At 40.0% G+C, this 20,139-nt stretch overlaps 1 long non-coding RNA gene and 1 pseudogene across 1 annotated transcript in view; one reads left to right on the top strand and one right to left on the bottom strand.

The window, feature by feature from the left end:
* The first annotated feature begins 237 nt into the window (after window positions 1-237).
* Window positions 238-20,139, top strand: part of LOC144237233 (uncharacterized) — a 39,703-nt gene continuing 19,801 nt past the window's right edge. The window contains exons 1-2 of the long non-coding RNA XR_013336792.1: window positions 238-351; window positions 5,200-5,281. This is a non-coding gene — a long non-coding RNA (uncharacterized LOC144237233). The remainder of the gene's footprint in view (window positions 352-5,199; window positions 5,282-20,139) is intronic.
* LOC144237209 (large ribosomal subunit protein uL16m pseudogene) lies at window positions 2,829-3,573 on the bottom strand (annotated as a pseudogene).

The raw sequence follows: 20,139 nt of genomic DNA, 5'->3' as shown, positions 1-20,139 counted from the left end.
CTTTGACAAAGCAGGAAAGAGTATCCAATGGAACAAAAGACAGCCNGCGAGGATGTGGAGAAATGGGCACCCTCCTACACTGTTGGTGGGAATGTAAACGGATACAGCCCCTCTGGAAAACAGTGTGGAGGTTCCTCAGGAAGATAACAATAGAACTCCCCTATGACCCAACAATAGCACTGCTAGGAATTTACCCAAGGGAAACAGGAGTGCTGATGCATAGGGGCACATGTATGCCAATGTTCATTGCAGCACTCTGAACAATAACCAAAACAGGAAAGAGCCTAATGTCCATCAACGGACGAATGGATCAAGAAGATGTGGTTTACCTATAGCATGGAATACTACATGGTAATGAGAAAGAATGAAATCTGGCTATATGTAGCAACATGGATGGAACTTGAGGGTGTTATGCTGAGCGAAATACGCCAGGCAGAGAAGGACAGATACCATATGTTTGCACGTATAGGAGGATTAGGAGGAACTTAATGGAGGACCGTGGGGGAGAAGAAGGGGGGAAATAGTGGGTAGAGGGAGAGAGGCAAACCATGAGAGACTCTTGAATGCTGAGAACAAACTGAGGACTGATGGGTGTTGGGGGGAGAGGGGGAGATGGGCATGGAGGAGGGCACCTGTGAGGATGAGCACTGGGTGTTATATGGAAACCAATTTGACAGTAAACTATTTGTAAAAAAAAGAAAGAGAAGAAAGAAAAGTGGTATTTCATCAACAGTATAGGAAATATACCCACACTTTCTCTAACACTGGATATAACCATTGTTTTTAGCCTTTGTCAAACAGATCAAAAAAATTTAAAAAATGACTTCTCATTTTAACTTATTTTTTCTGAGGTAATTTTCAAATTTTATTTAATGTTAATATAATGCACCTAAAAATCAACAGATAAAAATTGTTTTATATATTTGAGGTCTTACAATTTGGGGACATAAATATTTACAATTGTTATGTCTCCTTGGATAGTCCCCTTTATTATGATACAATGTCATTTTTCATCACTTGTTACAGTCTTTGTCTGATATTGCTACTTTGGCTTCCTTTTGACATTCATTTGCATGATATGTGCTTCTCCATCCCCTTATTTTCAATCTGCAGGTGTCTTTAGGTCTAAAATGAGTCTCTTGTAGGTAGCCTATAGATGGGTCTTTTTTTTATTTTTTATTTTTTTTATCCATCTGATACTCTATGCCTTTTGGTTGGAGCATTTAGTCCATTTACATTCAAAGTAATTATTGATAGATACATATTTAGTGACATCTTATTACTAGTTTTGTCATTGTTTCTGGAGATTTTTTTCTGTTTCTTTTAAGTCTTTGTCACTTTTGGCCTTTCCTTTCCACTCAAAGAGTCACTTTTAATATATCTTGCAGGGCTGGCTAAGTGGTCACAAATTCCTTTAGTTCTTATTTGGGAAATTACTTACCTCGCCTTCTATTCTCAATGAGAGCCTTGCTGGATAGAGTATTCTTGGCTGCAGATTTTTTCCATTTAGCACATTGAATTCAAGCCCTTCTGGCTTGCCATATTTCTGTGGAGAGATCTGCTGCTAGCGCTATTGGTCTGCCCTTGTAAGTTAGGGACTTTTTTTGTCTAGCTGCTTTTACGATTTTTTTTTCTTTATCACTATATTTTGTAAATTTAACTACAACATGTCTTGGTGTTGACCTGCTTTTGTTGATTTTGATGAGAGTTCTCTATGCCTCCTGGATTTGGATGTGTTTCCTTCTCCAGATTAGGGAAATTTTCAGTTATAATTTCCTCAAATAAATCTTCCACCCCCTTTTCTCTCTCTTCTTCTGGGACATGAAAAGATGCTCAACATCACTCATCATGAAGGAAATACAAATCAAAACTACAATGAGATATTACCTTAAACCTGTCAGAATGATTAAAATTAATAACACCAAAAGAGGTGTTGGGGAGGATGTGGAGAAAGGGCAACCCTCTTATACTGTTGGTGGGAATGCAAACTGGTGCAGCCTCTCTAGAAAACAGTATGGAGTTTCCTCCAAAAGTTAAAAATAGAACTATCCTATGATTTGGCAATTGCACTAGTAAGTGTTTACCCAAAGGATACAAAAATACTGATTCAAAGGGATATGTGCACCCTAGTATTTATAGCAGCATTATCAACAAAGCCAGATTATGCAAAAAGCCCAAATGTCCATTGACTGATGAATGGATAAAGAAGATGTCACACACACACACACACACACACACACACACACACACACACACTGGAATATTACTCAGTCATTAAAAAGAATGAAATCTTGCCATTTTCAATGATGTGGATGGAGCTAGCAAGTATTATGCTAAGTGAAATAAGTCAGTCCAGGAAAGATAAATACCATATGACTTCACTCATATAGATTTGAGAAACAAATAAGAAACAAAGCAGATGAACAAAGGGGGGAAAGAGGTAAACCAGAAAACAGACTCTTAACTATAAAGAACAAACTGAGGGTTACTGGAGGGGAGGCAGCAGGGGAGATGGGTTAAATAGATGATGGGGATTAAGGAGTGCACTTTTTGTGATGAGCACTGTGTGTTGTATGAAAGTGGTGAATCACTAAATTCTATACCTGAAACTAATATGTATCCTAATGAACCAGAATTTAAATAAAATCCTGAAAAAGAGCTAAAAAATCAACATATATTGTACAACTTTTTAGATATCATTTACTTATATATTGCACCTTGGTTAGACATCAGAGCCACCCAACGACACTAAGGGTAGGCTGAGGGGATTAAAAATGTAGACTCTTTCTCTCTAAGTAGTCTTTGTCCATTTATTTCTCACATTCTCACTACACACATTCAGGCATATAGAACTTGCCCCAAGACTACCCTTTCTGGGTCAAGTCACAGGGGCTCAGGACTTTTCATATCCCCAGCACGTTGGCAGTTGGTATATGCTCAAAGGCCCAGAGGTTTTAGTTGTTCTGTTTTTATTCCTCTTGATTTTTCCACATCTTCCCTAGAGTTGTACACTTAATGGCCTTTGGTGAGAAGGGCAACTTATGGGCAACCTGGTCAAGTAAACCTTGTACCTCTTTGAATCCACAATGCCCACCCATCTCTATTATGAAATGGCCAGCCTCAGGGGAGTCACATAATCATCAATGGCACCTTTGGGCCATACCCCATGTGTCTCATACCCTTGTAGGTGATGGGCTCGAAAGAGGCTAGTACTCTCCATAAGGCAAATATGTTCTTGGGGTCCATGGAGCGGTATATTGTCAAGTGCATTATTTCATAATGGCCCCAATGGAGTGACCACCACCCAGTGCCAAGACTGCAAAACTGCTTTCTGTGAGCTCCGTAGGTTCAGTAGAAGGACCTCATATGTCACTTTTAAGTTCTCCTCTCAGTTTTGGCACACACAGATGGTGCCCTTTCAACAAATTTAAGCTTGGGCTTTTCAAGAATGGAAACATCCTCAAGAGTTGGCACCAGAAGCAGTATCTGTAGTCCAGCACTGGCAAGTGGGGCTACACAAGAATGTGACAGCAGCACTCACAGGAGTGGCCCCCTCGCTCGAGCCAGCAGCTGTCATATGGCCACCTGCATCTAGCAGCACCAGGCTCCCCATAGTGACTCTTAACTTACGTATTTTTGTTAGTGAATCACACACATTTAAGGTGTTTATTGACCATTTGGAATTCTCTGAATTTCTAGTTCATGTCCTTATCATATTTCCTATCAGTTTGTAAAAACATGTATTCATCTTTGCATATCTCATGCCTAGTATAGAAACTGGCACACAGTAGTTATTCAACAAATATCTATTGAATATCTAAGTCAATATCTAATATTTAATATTCCCATTTGGCTGCAAATATATATTTATCCGCAGAGGANTTGTGGAGAGTGCTGCTATGAACATTGGGGTACATGTGCTCCTATGCCTCAGCATTTCTGTATCCCTTGGGTAAATTCCTAGCAGTGCTATTGCTGGGTCATAGGGGAGTTCTATTGTTATCTTCCTGAGGAACCTCCACACTGTTTTCCAGAGGGGCTGCACCAGTTTACATTCCCACCAACAGTGTAGGAGGGTGGACAGGCCAGTGATTCTAAGTTTGAATCCTGATTGCCAAGATTTTACATCTAACTTTGAGAAAATCAAATTCTTGGAATCTGAAAATGCTGACCATAGTCAGACCCCCAGGGGCCCTGATACCATGTATCCTGAAGTCTAATACTTGAGACTGAATACCTCCTACATAAACAAATTTCTAAAGAATAGACCAAGGCGGCACCTGGGTGGCTCAGTCAGTTGAGCGTCTGACTTCGGCTCAGGTCACGATCTCATGGTTCGTGGGTTCGAGCCTTGCGTTGGGCTCTGCGCTGACGGNAGACCAAGAAGAAGAGCTGGAGCCATTCACCTGGTATCACAGAGAGGTACCACATGGCTGGTCTGTAGCCAAACCTTCCTCTTTCTTTCTCTGCCATAAGCCCACAAGCCATCATTCCTAAAGCAGTCATCATACCTTAACAAGTCTTGGAGTAACCAAGAATTCCTTGGGGTGCCTGGGTGGCTCAGTTGGTTAAGTATCCAACTCTTCGTTTTGACCTAGGTTATGATCAGGTGGTTTGTGCGATTGAGTCCCATGTCAAGTTCTAAGACGACAGGGCAGAGCCTGCTTGGGATTTTCTCTCTCCTTTTCTCTCTGCCCCTCCCCTGCTCATGCTGTCTCTGACCTGAGCCAAAATCAAGTCAGACACTTAACCAACTGAGCCACACAGGCGTTTTTGAATAATAGAACCCAATCTTATAACATTGTACCTTTAGGAAAGAGAGTGCCATGTGTCTGTTGCACAGGATATCATTGGGAATCATTTGAACCATCATTCAAGAGATAGCAGGCCCTCTAAGAAAAAATCCTGTGGCATTTTTTGGTCTGCTTTGATATACTGTTAAGTTTCCACAAGAATTATCACATTCATTTTCTCAAATTAACTTGTAAGAAAGAGAAAAGAAAAAAAACCCTATATATAGTTTTTTAGTTCTATGGGGCCATTACTCAGAAGACACACCAAGTACTTAATAACAGCTTTTTGGGACACACACACACACACACACAAACACTACCATGTTAAATGTACACATTTAAAAATGTTTCCAGATTTCAGAAACTCAAATAAATACATTTTTTGTTTGTTTGCTTGTTCTTTTAGCATCAAGGAATCATGATGACACTAGCCCCCTTTTACATAGGAAAATAGAAGTGGAGTTCCTTACTTGAAGAGTCAAAAGATTGTGAGTGAACATTTCCTTGGTTCAGTGCTTATTATATGATGGGTTTGCTGGAGCAAAGGGAGTAAGAAAAGAATCTTAAGTTTGAGGTTAAGTCAGCCAGAGGGGAGAAGGGCCTGGCAGGAAAGGAAGGGAAGCTGAGAATTTAATTTGGGCCTCAAGCTAGCCAGGCTCTTCCCAGGCTGTGATTTTGCTTTTAGCCACCTGGTTTCTGACCATGGATTACGGATTCTATTCCAAACAGTCCAAGCTGTAAGCACAATCTGTCTTGGCTCTTCATTCTCTTTTATCATTCTGCTCCCCTTCCCACCACTCTGCCCCACCTTCAGATACCAGTCATTTCCTCTATTCCTACCAGATATACCCACCAGAATGTTTGTATTCTAAGAGACTGAAAACACTCTTGACTCAAAGAAATAACTGTTCAGTAGTACAACTGAGAGGCTAAGATAAATGGTGGGAAAGATATTTTTGGATAGGTGCTCAAACTTATATGTCTATATGTGCTCTTAGAGCTGTAACTAGACATGGACAATTTGTGACCTTGGTGCTTTCCTTAACAAGTGTGGCAGTTTGTCCTTGGGTAGTGATTGGATGGCTTGTTTAATGGCACTGTGGCAGGAGGCAAGGCTGAAATGCTGTGTTAACTTTGCTTCTCTCACAAGGTTTGTAATGCCCATTTTAGCTTTGAAATCTTGCAGCCATTAGCCTCTCTCCTTAAATAGCCAAGCCAAGCCAGGTGATCCAGAACACAGTGGCTTAAGACATCAGGCTGGCTTCAGAGAGCTCTGCCTTTTCCTCTCGGGTGGGGGAGGGGGTGAGGCTCATGTTGCAGTCTGAGCATCAGCCAGCACACAAGCATGTGTGACATATCCAGGGATAGTTGCCCCTGCGATAAGGAAGAACTCAAAAGAAACGTGATTTTCTCTGTTGTAAATTCTGCCCTGATATATGGCCAAACTTCCTCTCCTCTCACCCCAGTGTTTCAAGAGAATAGAGACTCTTCTGATAAAGTTCTTTCTTTGCCCACATGAAAGGGCTATGGAGCAATTGCAAGCTTGCTAAAGAGCTGTTGTCTATGGAGACAACCACAGCTTCGGTTTTTGGGCCACCAGCCCCTATGGCTGTCTTTCTTCCTACCATCTGTTTGAGCAGGAGTAGTCGTTTGTGCCAACTCCAGAACTTGAAGCTTGTCATTTCTGAAACCACAACAAGTCTCTTAAGCTTCCTGAACAAAGTACTCAGAGTGGAAAGCCCTGAAGTTCTTTTGGGCCTCCTAAAACCACAAAGCTGATTACTGAACAAAGCCCAGAGCATCTGAGCACATGGGTGCCTTTCTTGGAGCTCATCTCAGAACATGAAAAACAGTTATTGGGTAGCGACTAGGGAAAGAGTTGGGGGTGGGGGTGGGGGAGTCTGCCCTCTCTGCTCAGAGCAGTAACACCATCTCGACAGTCTGTATCAGTGATTGTTCACAACTTTGTCAAGCATAAGGACCTGTTTGTAATAACAAATTTTAGCAATTTTACTGTTAGTAGAATCTGATTAAGAAAATATATAACCAAAAGCTAGTGTGAATTCAGTAGTTTGCAGAAATTTGTATTTCATCAAGGTATAGACATCATATTGTTTTGAAAAATATTGGTATACTTGCACAAAACATTATTTTTTCACTCCTGAAATTATGCATCTAGAATCTAGATTCATGGACACTCTGCAATAACTCAATGGTCCACTAGGGGTCCCACCCGAGATTAGGAGCCACTGACAAATGGGAACTATTCATCACCTCTGGCACTAAACAAGATACAGTGACAGGTCCATAAGCTCCCATGGATGAGAATCAACTATGCATTTGGATCATTCAATCTGGTGTTTATTTATGAGCATAGAATTTCTAGGATAAACTCCTTTTGCAATGTAATGCCAGGAACTATGTATGTGAAGACATTTAAAATTTTGCCTCAGCTTTACTAAGATATAATTGACATATAACATTGTGTGAGTTCACGGTACACAGCAGGTCGATTTGATACATATATATTGCAAAATGATTACCACGACAGCATTAGCCAATACCTCTCTCCAGTTACAGAATTTATGTATTTTTCTGAAGGACAGGTGTATTGTCTCCTTTCATGCAATACAAACTATATTATTCCCTGCATTTCTACTTTTTCCTTAGCTAGGAGGAACATCAGAACTGAATGGAATGTTCAGTTGTGACAATCACCTTGTGCCACAGTCCCTGCACTTTCTGTATTCTTCAGCATTGTTTCTAGTTTTCCTTCTTTCATTTTTCAAACATCTTCTAAATGTGATATTCATTATAGGCCTCCTCACCTCACTGAAATTAGGTAGACATAAATTATAAACAAGCACCAAGGCCCTTCTTTGACTGTCAGCCTCCAAAGTAGTAAAAAGAGTAAAATGCTCTGCATAGGGGCTTCTTCTGGGCTACTGAGCTATTCTGCCATCAAGTGTACGTTTGAGGAATAGTGTACTCCAGTTTGCTGGGCCACATTTCTCCAAGATGATAGGGAGCACTGGGTAGTGGTGGCTGAGAAGTGTGACTCAGTACTGTAACATCTACCTTGCACAGGGCTTCAAGGCAAAGCAAAGCAAAGCAAAGCAAAACAAAACAAGTAAAATCTTGTTTATCTTAAGGAATTCAAGAGAGTTGACCAACACAGATGGTCAAAGCAGCTCCTACAAGGGGCAAGGGGCTCTCTCCCCAACATCCCCCCTGGCAGGATATACTGACCATTCTTCCAGGAAACTTCTTTTCTATTTTATTTCTTATCTGACCTATTGACCCTGCCTGTTCCAGCCTCTCACCTGTTTCCTTTACTCCCAACCTGCCTCTTTATTTTTAATTTTTATTTGTTTTTAATGTTTATTTGTTTTGAGAAAGAGCTAGTAGGAGAGAGGGACAGAGAGAGAGAGAGGAGAGAGAATACCAGGCAGGCTCCATGTTCAGCCTGCAGCCCGACACAGGATCATGACCGTGGAATCATGACTTCAGCTGAAATCAAGAGCTGAAATCACGACTTTAGGCTTAACCAGCTGAGCCATTCAGGCACCCTGACCTGCCTCTTTCTGCCAATGACTAAGCCATCTCATCACCAGGGGGCAGTGCAGTTAAGGAAACTTGCTCAGTGGGTTTGCTGCTCTAGACCAGAAAGTATCAGTGGTAAAATCGTTCCATAAATTATGCTTCAGAAATTTGTCTTTCCCCATGGCTTTCCCCCCTTTCCACTTTTAAACTTAACTTCTGGTGATATGCACACTTGTAAATCTATATTCATATCAATGCTTTTATAAATAGGACTGTGTTAGATTCTGTCAAAGCCCTCTTTACTGTAAGATGCCATGCCACTTAACACATGGTGCTGTGATGTGTATATCAAAATAGAGGCCCAGAGGTCGTATATTCCACTTCAGCCTCCTTTGGGTATGAAGCACAAAGTTGTAAAGATGAGGTGTTTCTTAGAACTAAACCACTTCAGATAGTGTTGTCAATACTGCAAGGCAAGGGGGGCTCTGAACTTGAAAGGAAGCTACTGTCCTGTGGGTAAGAAGTACTTCCACTCTGCTTAGTAATTCCCCTCTTTATTATAAATAAAGGCCCTTGGGATTTTGGTCTGTGTGTTGTGAGTCTGTTTAGTGTGAGTCAGACCCTCACAGGCTCCAGCCCTGCTCTCAGGGGCAGTGGCCTCATTCCATTATCCCTAAGCAGCTGCTATTATAGTGCGAATATAAAGTTTGCTTTGCTTTCGCTTTAAGAGTCTGTCACTATACTCCCTCTCTCTCTGACCCTCCCCTGCTCACGCTGTCTCTCTTTCTCTCTCTCCTAGAAATAAATAAAACATTAAAAAAAAAAGTTTGTCACTATAAATACAGGTACTTTCAAAGGAGGGTAAGCATTATACACACGGCCACAGCTCAGTTATTAATTCAAACTGTGACTACCATTTCGTCCTTAATGAGCACCAGAGAATTACTAGGCATTTTCCAGAAGAGAGAGATAAAAAATAGGTCTGTAATTTCTTCTTTAGATCAGAAGAAAGCACCAGTCACCAATAAATTTGGCCTTTCTTCCTTAGAAAGAAACCTGAACTGACCAAAAGACTTAGGATTTCACTAAGATAAATGGTTCCAGAAAAGTGTTGAGAAATATTTGAAAAAGGAAAAAAGAATGATTTAATAATTCAGGTATGGTGAGATTTTCCAGATATCTTACATTGGTATATAAAGATTCGTTAAGATTGAAAGAACTAGACCTGTAATTATTTCACAATGTATAAAAATATCCAATCATTATGCTGTACACCTGAATCTAATATAATGGTATTTGTCAATTATATCTCAATTTTCATTTTATTTTTTAAATGTGTATTTATTTATTTTGAGAGAGAAAGACAGAGAGAGAGCACACATGCTGTCAGCACAGAGCCTGATGTGATGAGGGGCTTGAACTCACAAACTGTGAGATCATGACCTGAGCCAAAATCAAGCATCAGATACTCAACTGACTGACCCACCCAGGCACCCCTATATATCATTTTTTAAGTTGAAATTCCTTTAAAAATACTGAAAAGAAAAAATAAAATTGCTGGTAATTTAGAGCAGATCGGAGGAAAGAAGCATCTGTTTCCCAGTTTCTGGAGGAGGAGAGGCACCTAGCTTAGATGGGTGCCTTATTGCAAGATACAGCACTACCTGCTGTCATAAAGATGAGAAGTTTTTTTTCTTCAGAGAAAGTCAATTAAGTAACACATGTGGTCACTCTAATTACCAGGTAAAGTTAGGATAAACTATGCGTGACAAATGGTACTACTATACTGTCTTACTTGAGGACTAGTTATTGTTTGTGTTGAAGACATGTATGTAACTGGGGGTGAGGTTTCTTTCTGTCTATGCAATCTTTCAGCAGACTGCCTGTGATATGCATTTAGGTTTAATGCTTATTCAATAATAAAATGGTTTTCCTTCCCTAAAAGAAAAGGAAAAATACAAAATGAATGGAAATTTATAAAGGGAGTGTACTCAATATGGGCACTTCATTTATATAGCCACTCTGAGGTGGGTATCATCATCATCATCATCATCATCATCATCATCATCATCACTCTTGCATAAAGGAGAAAAATGAGTGAGGGAAGGTAAATAATTTTTTCCGAGTTTCCTTGTGAAAGACACTGGATTCTAATTCTAACAATAACTTCAACATGAACTAGTTATGATTCTAATCCAGCTCATGTTCTGAATTGCTACCATGCTTTGTGACTTGAGTTTGCATTCATAACCATCATACTGTCTTCTCTCCAGAAGAGTATGTAAATCTAGAACAAATTAAGGAAAGACAGGACAGAGGCTCAAGGGAGGTGGTCCTGGATCTAGCTTCTCAGCATTCCTGACACACTGATAGATGAGTGTAATTTATTTTAGTTTCTCTGGTAATAAATCTCTGTTTATTCTAGTGCTATGTACTTGAGGGTCTTTTAGAACAGACACAGCATTACTTCTCAAGTGAATCAGACTTCAGCATTGAGAAAACAATCCATTTTATGAACAAAACTTGGGAATAATGATATCTATAAATTGTTTGATAGCAAGTTCTCCTCTGGGAACTATGATACATAACACACACCTAAATCACTTCAGTCAAAATTATGTAAATAAAACTGCATACCTTATGGAAGAAGGCAAGCATACTATTTAGTGAGAGGGAAATCATCATCAAGCATCCCTATTTAGTGAAGGGGAAATATTTATTAAAGGAACTGATGTCAGAAACAGCTGTAGTGGTTCAGAACTGGTATCACAAATAACTGTAGGGGTGCCTGGGTGGCTTAGGTCGGTTTTGCCTCCAACTTTGGCTCAGGTCATGATCTTGTAGTTTGTGAGTTCGAGCCCTGTGTTGGGCTCTGTGCTGACAGTTCAGAGCCTGGAGTCTGCTTCGGATTCTGTGTCTCCCTCTCTCGCTGCCTCTCCCCTGCTCACATTCTGTCTGTCTCTCTCTCTCAAAAAATAATTAAAAAAATTATAAAAAAGAAGAAATAACTGTAGATACAAACAATGAAGGGAATCTTAACAATTAATCTTGATAATGTATAGAGGTTAAGGAAACCACAAAAGACAGGCTAGGGTAGCTGCAGGTTATATTAATTAGATGATAATGGCCACACATTATTTCACAGGGGTAAAATTTCAATTTAACTAGAATAGCATGAACCTAATGTCACATTAAGTGACTCAGAATTATCAACATGAATATGGACTACTAGGTCATGTGGAACTGTCCTGATGCATTTTGATACTCTTAAATTTTTGTGTCTGATTTGTAAGCTCTTTTACTTTCTCTTATTGCTGACAGGTTGTAGTGACGTGCCCATCTTGAGTAGTTACTATCTGTGGTAGATGCATCTTGTGAAGGCTGCCTAGTTGCCTGGGGTCACCTTAACTCCTCCTTGATATACAGGAGCAGGTTCCTATAAGCAAAGTTTGCTCATAATACCTGGTGCCTGTTAAGAGGTGACTACATGAAGGGCAGCCTGCTGACTAGGCTAATCAGTGTTCTCTCCCAGGTAATGTGGAGTCTGGAACTAGAGTGGTGTTAAATTCTCTGTGAATTTGTAATTGTAATATGTAAACTTGGGAGCTATGAGAAGCTGTTATCTAACCCATTATATGACCTGTCCTCTAAGCCCTATGGTAAATAGATGCATAATCAGAAGGAGAAACAAGAGGCAATGAAAAAGTATGCAAGGATTCACAATGAACTTCTCATTACCAATTCCACTCCTTCTTGAGGTCCAGAACATTTCTGTCCTTAGGTTCTATAAGATACTACCATATTTTGAGAATAGTTGATGCTTCTCATCACCCATTCTTTATTTCCTCCTTCCTAACAAATTCCCAAATTTCCAGTCATATGTTTTGGATAGAACTGATCCTAACTAAGCCTTGGTTTCAGAGTGGACCCAGACCTAAGTTAATTAGAGCACTTCATTTTCCTGTATAGAGTTATTGATGCAGAAGTGAGCACATGACCTTGTCAGTTCTGATTGAGCTATGAAGAGAATTTTCTGGGAGCTTCTGAGAAAAAGTTTCCTTTCTCATTCTTAGGAGTTAGCCAAGAAGATGCCAGTGAACATAAATGAGGGGATATTTAAGTGTCAGGTGCTTCTGATAAGACTCCTGACAACTGTAAGGGAAGTCATATTTAAGATGAAGTCAAAACCATGCAGGGAAAAAGAAAAGAAACTAGGTCCTTTAAAGTCTACTCGAGTTAGGTTTTTGGTTGCTTGTAACTAATACATCCTAACTGATAAGCATTTAAAGTCATTTGTGACAAAAGAACAGTAACTTAATAGTATTCAAGGACTTAATATGAGTAGTGTATGACGGTCAGACTAATCAGGCACTGTGGAGAGACCCAAGGGACTCTCTTACTAAATCAAGTACTCACACTGTACGAATGTTTTAAAATATAATTTTTACTTGTTCTGAGGCCTTTTGAGGGTTATTTCTTGATTTTTCAATTTTCTCAAGAAGCTAGACCACCAAATAAAGGAATTCAGGTAAGTACCAGCATATTTTACTGACAGAGGAGACTAGAATGATGAGCTAATTCAACCTCTTTTCTTTTTATATGTAACTCATAAAAATTACTGCACACCTTCAAACGCAAGTGTAGTAGGCTGTGGAATAGAATATTTTCTATTGCCTTGAAATTTCAGCTAAAATTCAAAGCTGAAGATAATGGGTAATTCTTCTACATTCTATAGTCACTGGATACACCCCAGCATGACTTGCTGAGAACTATCTGACCTAGTCCTGTGACCTTCACCCCCAACATGCTGTGTAAAAACAAACTAACAATTCCTGGGAAGAGAAATATTCACATAGAGTTCATAGTAGAGAAGGTATTTTCCCTACCCTCCATGTGAGGAGAGATACATGTCCCCTAAGTTCATTTGGGAGCCCTCATGAGAAGGACTCCTGGAGACTGGGGTTATCTGCCAGAACAGGGGTTGACCTCGCATCTCTTGGTTCGTCACTTGCCCCATGCTTCCACCACCAGAGTATGCACAGATAAACTTTGGGGTCAAATTTATGTGTGCTGCCAGGGGCTTTGGGAATCATGTGAATAAGTAACCAGAGTAGCCCAAGAAGGCAGGGTAAGGGGAGAAGAAAGCAGTAGGACTGGGCAGAACAAAGACACCAAATGTTCCTCAGGCCAGTTCTGAGAGAACAGGTGGTAGAGTGGCCACATGAGAGCCATTCCTAAAGAGCTCCAACCCAAAGGCTATCCAGTGGGGTGAGGGAATCCTGGCAGAGCAAGGCCATGTGGGGCTACCACTAGGGATAAAAGCTGATGGGATATCACAAGAGATCATCTGGAGAAGAAATCGCCTAGGTCAAGAACCAGGGCAAGTGGAGATCTCTTGGGAATTTACCAATGTGTGCCAAGAAAATCAGCATTTGAATCCCCAGTGTGAGAGACTATAGTCAACAGCACCAACCATTTAAAGCATCACACTTGGCTTCTTGTCTCTATTTTGCCCCTCATTCTAAAGGAGCCAAGGGTAGCAAAATTGTGTGCTTGCACGTGGAAAGAAAGGATAGTAAAAGAGCAGAGTATCCCACTCCCTCTTTTCCAATGCTGGAGGGTGGGAGAAGCTTTAATTGGATGAAAGATTTAAATTTTGATGTTAGATTAAGCTGTCCTTATTAGCTGAAAGTAGGAACTGATCTAATATCCCAGAATGACTAGAAAAGATTAGAATCTGTCTTACATATTATCCAGATTTTGGAGATACAGATCTGACACAGTATTTGGGAGGAGTGATGGGAGAAAAATAATGCTGTTTTGCCTGCTAAATAAATCTGTAATGGTAGTATTATAAATACAAACCAATATACAGCAACATTATATATTTTGAGACCAAAGAGAGTAGATCAACAATGATGAACATTGTTATTAAGATGGATATAAATCTCCTGTCTCAGAATAAAGACACTGAAAATTTAATTAAAAAAATCCACTACTATTGTATAATTAAGAATCCATTAGAAATCATTACCATTAGGGGCGCCAGGGTGGCTCAGTCGGTTAAGCGTCCAACTTCGGCTCAGGTCATCATCTCTCAGTTCATGGATTCGAGCCCCACCTTGGGCTCTGGGCTGACAGCTAGCTCAGAGCCTGGAGCCTGCTTCAGATTCTGTGTTTCCCTCTCTCTCTGACCCTCCCCTGCTCACACTGTTTCTCTCTCTCTCAGAAATAAAAACATTAAAAAAATAAATCACTACCATTAACTTCTTTAGAGACTTTTATTTTTTATTAAAATTTTTCTTAAGTTTCTTTTTTATTTTAGAGACACAGAGAGTGCAAGTGGGGGAGAGAGGAAGAGGGAGAGAGAGTGACAGAGAGAGAGAGAGACAGAGACAGAGAGAGAGAGAGAGAGAGAGAATCCCAAGCAGCCTCCATGTTCAGTGAGGAGCTTGGTGTGGAGCTTGATCCCATGACCCTGGATCACGACCTGAGCCAAAATCAAGTTGGACAACCAACTAAGTCACCCAGGCACCCTAACTTCTTCAAAGATGTTTAAATTTCATTTTGCACACAGAGGTTTTTTGCTGTCTCTTTGTTACTATCCATTTTATAATATTATTGTCAAAATTAAACATAAAATACAATTTATGAAGTTTTGTGTTTCAGATTAGCCTCCGTCAAAAGGGAATTCAGAGATGTATCATTAAGTCTTTTAAAACAGAAAATTATAAGGTCTCAGAAAATTATAAGTTTTAGGTTTTTGCAACCCTAAATAAATGATGCATATTCCATTATCATTAATAAATAGATTTGCTTTCCTCAAGTTTAAGGTACTTACAAAGAAATATAATCATTTATTCTTCAGTATTTAATACTGTTGATCCTCTTCCATCTTTCTTCTTCCCTGGTTTCATGATACACCCAGTCCTAATATTCCTCTTACTTTTCTGATTTTGTCTTTTTTTGTCTTTTTCTTTAGCACTTCTTTTCTTTTTTACATTAGTTAGATTTTGTTCTGTGTTTGCATTAGTCAGTTAGATTAGTTACATTTACATTAGTTAGATTATGTTTGCATTAGTTAGATTATGTTGGGTTGAAAGTAACAAAGACCCAGCTATAGTTGTTTGCACATACAAGAATTTATTTTCTCCAATAAGAGAACATCTAGTTACAGAACATCCAGACCTGGTATGTAACAGCCTCAGGAAGTTAATAGGAATTCAGATGTTTCTACATGGACTTTTCCAAGGCCATCGCATGACCAACATGATTGCTAGTGTCAGCCATGACCTTTGCATTCTGAGCAACAGGAAGGAGAAATGGGGAAAGAGGACTTTCTCTGTCCTTAAAGTCCCATACAACACTTATGACAACAAATAATTGGCTGGAACTTAGTCATGTGACCAACAGCTCTATGGTAAGCTGAGAAATGTGGGCTTTTATTTCAGGAGAGGACGTGCTCAGGTAAAAGTTTGCCTTCTGTTACCAAGAAGATAGAGGAGTGGATGTTAGGTACATAGCTAGCAGTCTCATCAAACCTTCTTTTATCCCACTGTATGTTCAACACTGGCAATTTTACCCGGTCTCACCATTGCATGGATGGCCTCTCAAATCTCCTCCAGTCTCAATATCTTTTCAGCTTTCCATTTCCCACTTACACATTCCTGGTTGATTTTTCCACTCAGAACTTTCTCTAGATTCTATTCAGACTTCTCTCAAATTCAGTATGAATAGACCAATATGAATATAATCATCTTACCAAATCCCCAAATCAGCCTCCACATAGTGCTCTACTCTCACACAGCCAGTTCACAGCACATAAGGCAGTTTCCCTAGCCCTCTCAGCATTTAATGCCTTAGGGCTAAACAGTTTGCTGCAACTGGTATCATGGTACACATCACAACTTACTTCTGATCTTAAGTGATTCCCATAATCATTTTGATAAAAACATTTCAGGGATATTTTTTTTCTTTTTCTTTTTTGGTAATTTTTCTGCATTTAGCAAAGTCACCCTAGGATGCAGGACTAGTCTCTTTACATGATTCAATATTATAAAGTAAAATAAGCATCAATTCCAGAAAAGACGCAAAATGAGAGACTGGAAATATGGCTTTGGAGCCAGTTTTGGTTTCTACCAGTTTATCTTTTCAGCCAAATTGTTTTTAACCCAATCATCTGGAAGGTGCCACATGGCCTTGTTGGTGGAGTGATGGTCCAGTGGGGGTGTTTTGTTTTTGCCAAGTTAAGACAAGTTAGAAGCTGTCTACCAGCTCAGAGAGTTTCTGTCCATATCAGAGTTCTCTTTACCAGAACTTGGTGTGCAAATAAGCCAAGAAACGGCAGCATCTTCTATATGGCAGACAGAAATATGGGGGAGGAAAGAATGATACTTCACGTAGGAGGAAGATAAATCTCAGTAGATTTGGGGAAGAGAAGGGAGGAAAAAAAAAGGAAAGTGAAGGAAATCTGCTTCTGGTGTCAGAAGAAGCTGGAATTAGAGGTACAGGCTCCAGAAGGCAACGTTAATGCCCTATTTTTATGGCTACTAAGGAGACACAGGCTGTGTGAGTAATGTAGCAGATGTCCTTTGTCCACCCTTCTACTGAAATTGATATTTGAGGTCACTGGTGTTAAAGGCCCTTGTCTTTTATCCATCCTTATGTAAGCTCTCCACAGCACAGCATTAAGGACTATAAATTACACCTCTCTTCCCTTGGTTTCAAGAATTGAGAAATACTTCCATCTGATTCTTCTACCTCTGTAGCCAATCCTTCTCAATCTCATCGCTGGTTCCTGTTTCTTAATCCTTTTATTAGTCCTGCTGTTTCCTGGGATTAATCTTCCACTGTGTTTTCTTCCCTTTTCTTTTCCTGTTGACCTAATTTATTTCCATACCATTAACTTTATACATCAATGATTTCCAGATCTGCAGTCCAATCCAGATTTCTTTCCTTATCTCTAGACCTATATTTCTATCTACTAGCTATCTCCACCTGAATAATTTACAGATATTTAAAATTCAACATGTCATCTTTCTTTTTAAATCTGTTACTGCCCTTGAATTTTTTGTCTTGGCTAGTTATGTTCCATCCACCCAGTCATCCAGGCTAGAAAGCTTGGAATCATCCAAGATTCCTATGTCTTTTTTGTTCCCATTCCCCCATTATATCAGTCACCAAGATCTGTGGATTCTTATAAAGCACATACCACAAGTATTGTTTACCTTTCCCACACCCCACCTCCACTTAATCAGTGATTTGAGAGCAGAAATGATGTCTGCTTGATTGTGGATCCTTGGCTCATACCACTGGACCTGATACTTGGCACAATGACTACTTTGTAAATGCTTCTGTATTATTGCTGATCCTCCTAGACACATATACCATTTACCATAATCAGTTAGTACCTTGGTCCAATAAGGAATTCTGAGAGAATACTCTGATACATTTGTTTCTCCCAACAGAAAAACATATGACATGTTTACATTGTATAATGAATAATTGTTCGCATACCTAGATTTTTAGTTTCTGTAGAGAAATTCAGCCTAGCTTCTCCTCAAAAGGGAGGATGCAAAAAGAAGATTACTGTGGAAGTGAGAAGAAGAAAAAATTATCAAGGAATTCCAATGAGGAGATTTAGTTTGGGTTCCCCCCAAAGCAGGGCCTAAAACAAGGATGTGGGTGCAGGCCTCATCACATATCCATGTGCTGATCCCAAGAAGCTGGAGTGATGGAAAAGGGAGAGTTAGGCAGAGGAAGAAAACAAACAGGTAAGAGGGCTTTGATGGGCTAGTTTCCATTGTGTTCAACTAGCTGGGACCCTCAAAGAAACATGGAGAATGGCTCTCAAGATTGTTCAAGTGGAGAAGATTGCAATATTTGCCTACTGATTCTTGTCTTCCCCTAGAGGAGGGTTATCCCCAGGAAAATAAGCCCTTCTTCACTTCTGGGGTGCTCACCTATATGGGCCAATGAATTCTTTAGGGTTTGCTGAGACCCCTGGAGCAGGAAAATGGAGAGGTCATACTGTGTGTCTCAGGTGGAAGGTTTTCAGTCCCATGCATAGAAATGTCCACCATGACTGCAGCTGAAATCAGAGGTGGGCTTAGAAGAAACATCTGTGACAAAAATGGAAAAGTGATCAAACACGAGAAACAGGTTTCCTGGGTATCTGAGCTGATGGATGAATCCCAGGTGAGGACTTAAATGAGTTTTTATGGCTATTTCCACTAGAAACATCCTTGAGAATTCTCTACTTTTTAAAAAACATTGCCATAAGGGACAGAATAGGAAGGAACCAAGTGGTATGGAGTGTTTCAGAACCAGTGAAAGATACTGTATGTTGGTTTTCCTACACCCGAATCCAGCTCTCTACTGATATCTGAGAGAATGCAGAAGCTAAATAGTTTATTTCCTGTCTTCCTTACTAAAATCCCCAGGCATTACCAAGTGATACCACTCTGGCAATAAGAAAATCTGTTGACACTAATCCCTTTCTCCTTGCCCCTCCTCTACCATCTTGAGTGAACTGTGATGTGATATCCTGAATTCCAGTGTCCATCTTATAACCATGAAGTGACACATGAGGAAGAAAGCAGTCCTAATTGATATAGAGGCAATACAAATCCCAGTAGGGCTGGCTCCCTTTAAGGCGTGGCCAGGCCAACCCAGGCCATGAATGAGAACCCCAGCCACTGCTTCACCTAAACATTTCCTTTATGAAAAAGGAAAATACTTAAGCTCAGTTCCATTCCAATTGCCATCGGGTATTTTACTGGCAACACTTTGTTTTTAACTTAGCTTTGATTTTGAATCACTCATTGCTCTATCTCTACCTATCCATGGTGTCGACATCACTGTCTCACTGTTTTCCAGAATCTACCATGTTTTGGGCTTTTAACCTTTCAGTGGCATTCCCACTCTGTAGCTGCCAGTAGTCTCCCTTACCTTGCCAACCTGTTTTAGCCTGGCCATACTGCCATCTCTTGCTTCCCACCTACCTTAGAGGGCAGACAAGGCAGAGATAACATCATGGGGGAAAGAAAGGACTGCAGAGCATGAGAGCACCCACTTCCCTTTTCCTCAACCTCAAGTTCTGCCAGGATGAAGTCTTTCATTGGCCTCCTGAAGCCAGCATTTATGTTTATGAACTGCTACATCCAAAGAGGATCAGGAAGGACCCTGGGCCAAAGTTTCTTTGCAGCTACAGTACTATCCAGAAGAAATAAAAATCTGTACAGAGTGAAGTATAAACATTTACTAGGCTCTTTCTTCTGAAATCACCCCAGCCTTTTTATGTTCCATTCACACAAATCAAATTAAGACTTAAATAATTCTTACTTCTAAGATTCAGCCTTACAAAAGAAAAATCAACGCAGTTATTATTTTTCTTCCAGGAGAATCCGCCCCCAACCCAAACAAGCCAAGAGTCAATAATATGTATGTCCATTGTCCCCTGAGACATACTTGAATCAATCCTCCCTTCTCTACTGTGGACTTATCTCCTTAACAGGGTAGCAAGCTCTTTGAGGGCAGAGGTTGGAGGATTCCATTTCTCTTGCATCCTACAGGGAACCTAGCACATTGTAGCTCATGTTGCAGGCCCAAGAAAGGTTTAATGAGTATTTGATAGATCGCTTTATTACAATCAGAACACTTTCTAAAATGATTTAGGCCATTTGTTAAATTGCATTCTTCTTAGGTGGGAATGGAAAATTCCTGCTCTTTGGTGGTTCACCGGCCAACATAAAATTTGATGGTAGGTGGTTTCTGTTTAGTTACTGTAGGTAGACAACTTTTC

This window comes from Crocuta crocuta, unplaced genomic scaffold (genome assembly GCF_008692635.1).
Source record: "Crocuta crocuta isolate KB4526 unplaced genomic scaffold, BGI_CrCroc_1.0 scaffold331, whole genome shotgun sequence".
Taxonomy (NCBI): Eukaryota; Metazoa; Chordata; class Mammalia; order Carnivora; family Hyaenidae; genus Crocuta; species Crocuta crocuta.
The sequence above is the reverse complement of the archived record's forward strand: the minus strand, read 5'-3'. Positions and strand labels throughout refer to the sequence as shown.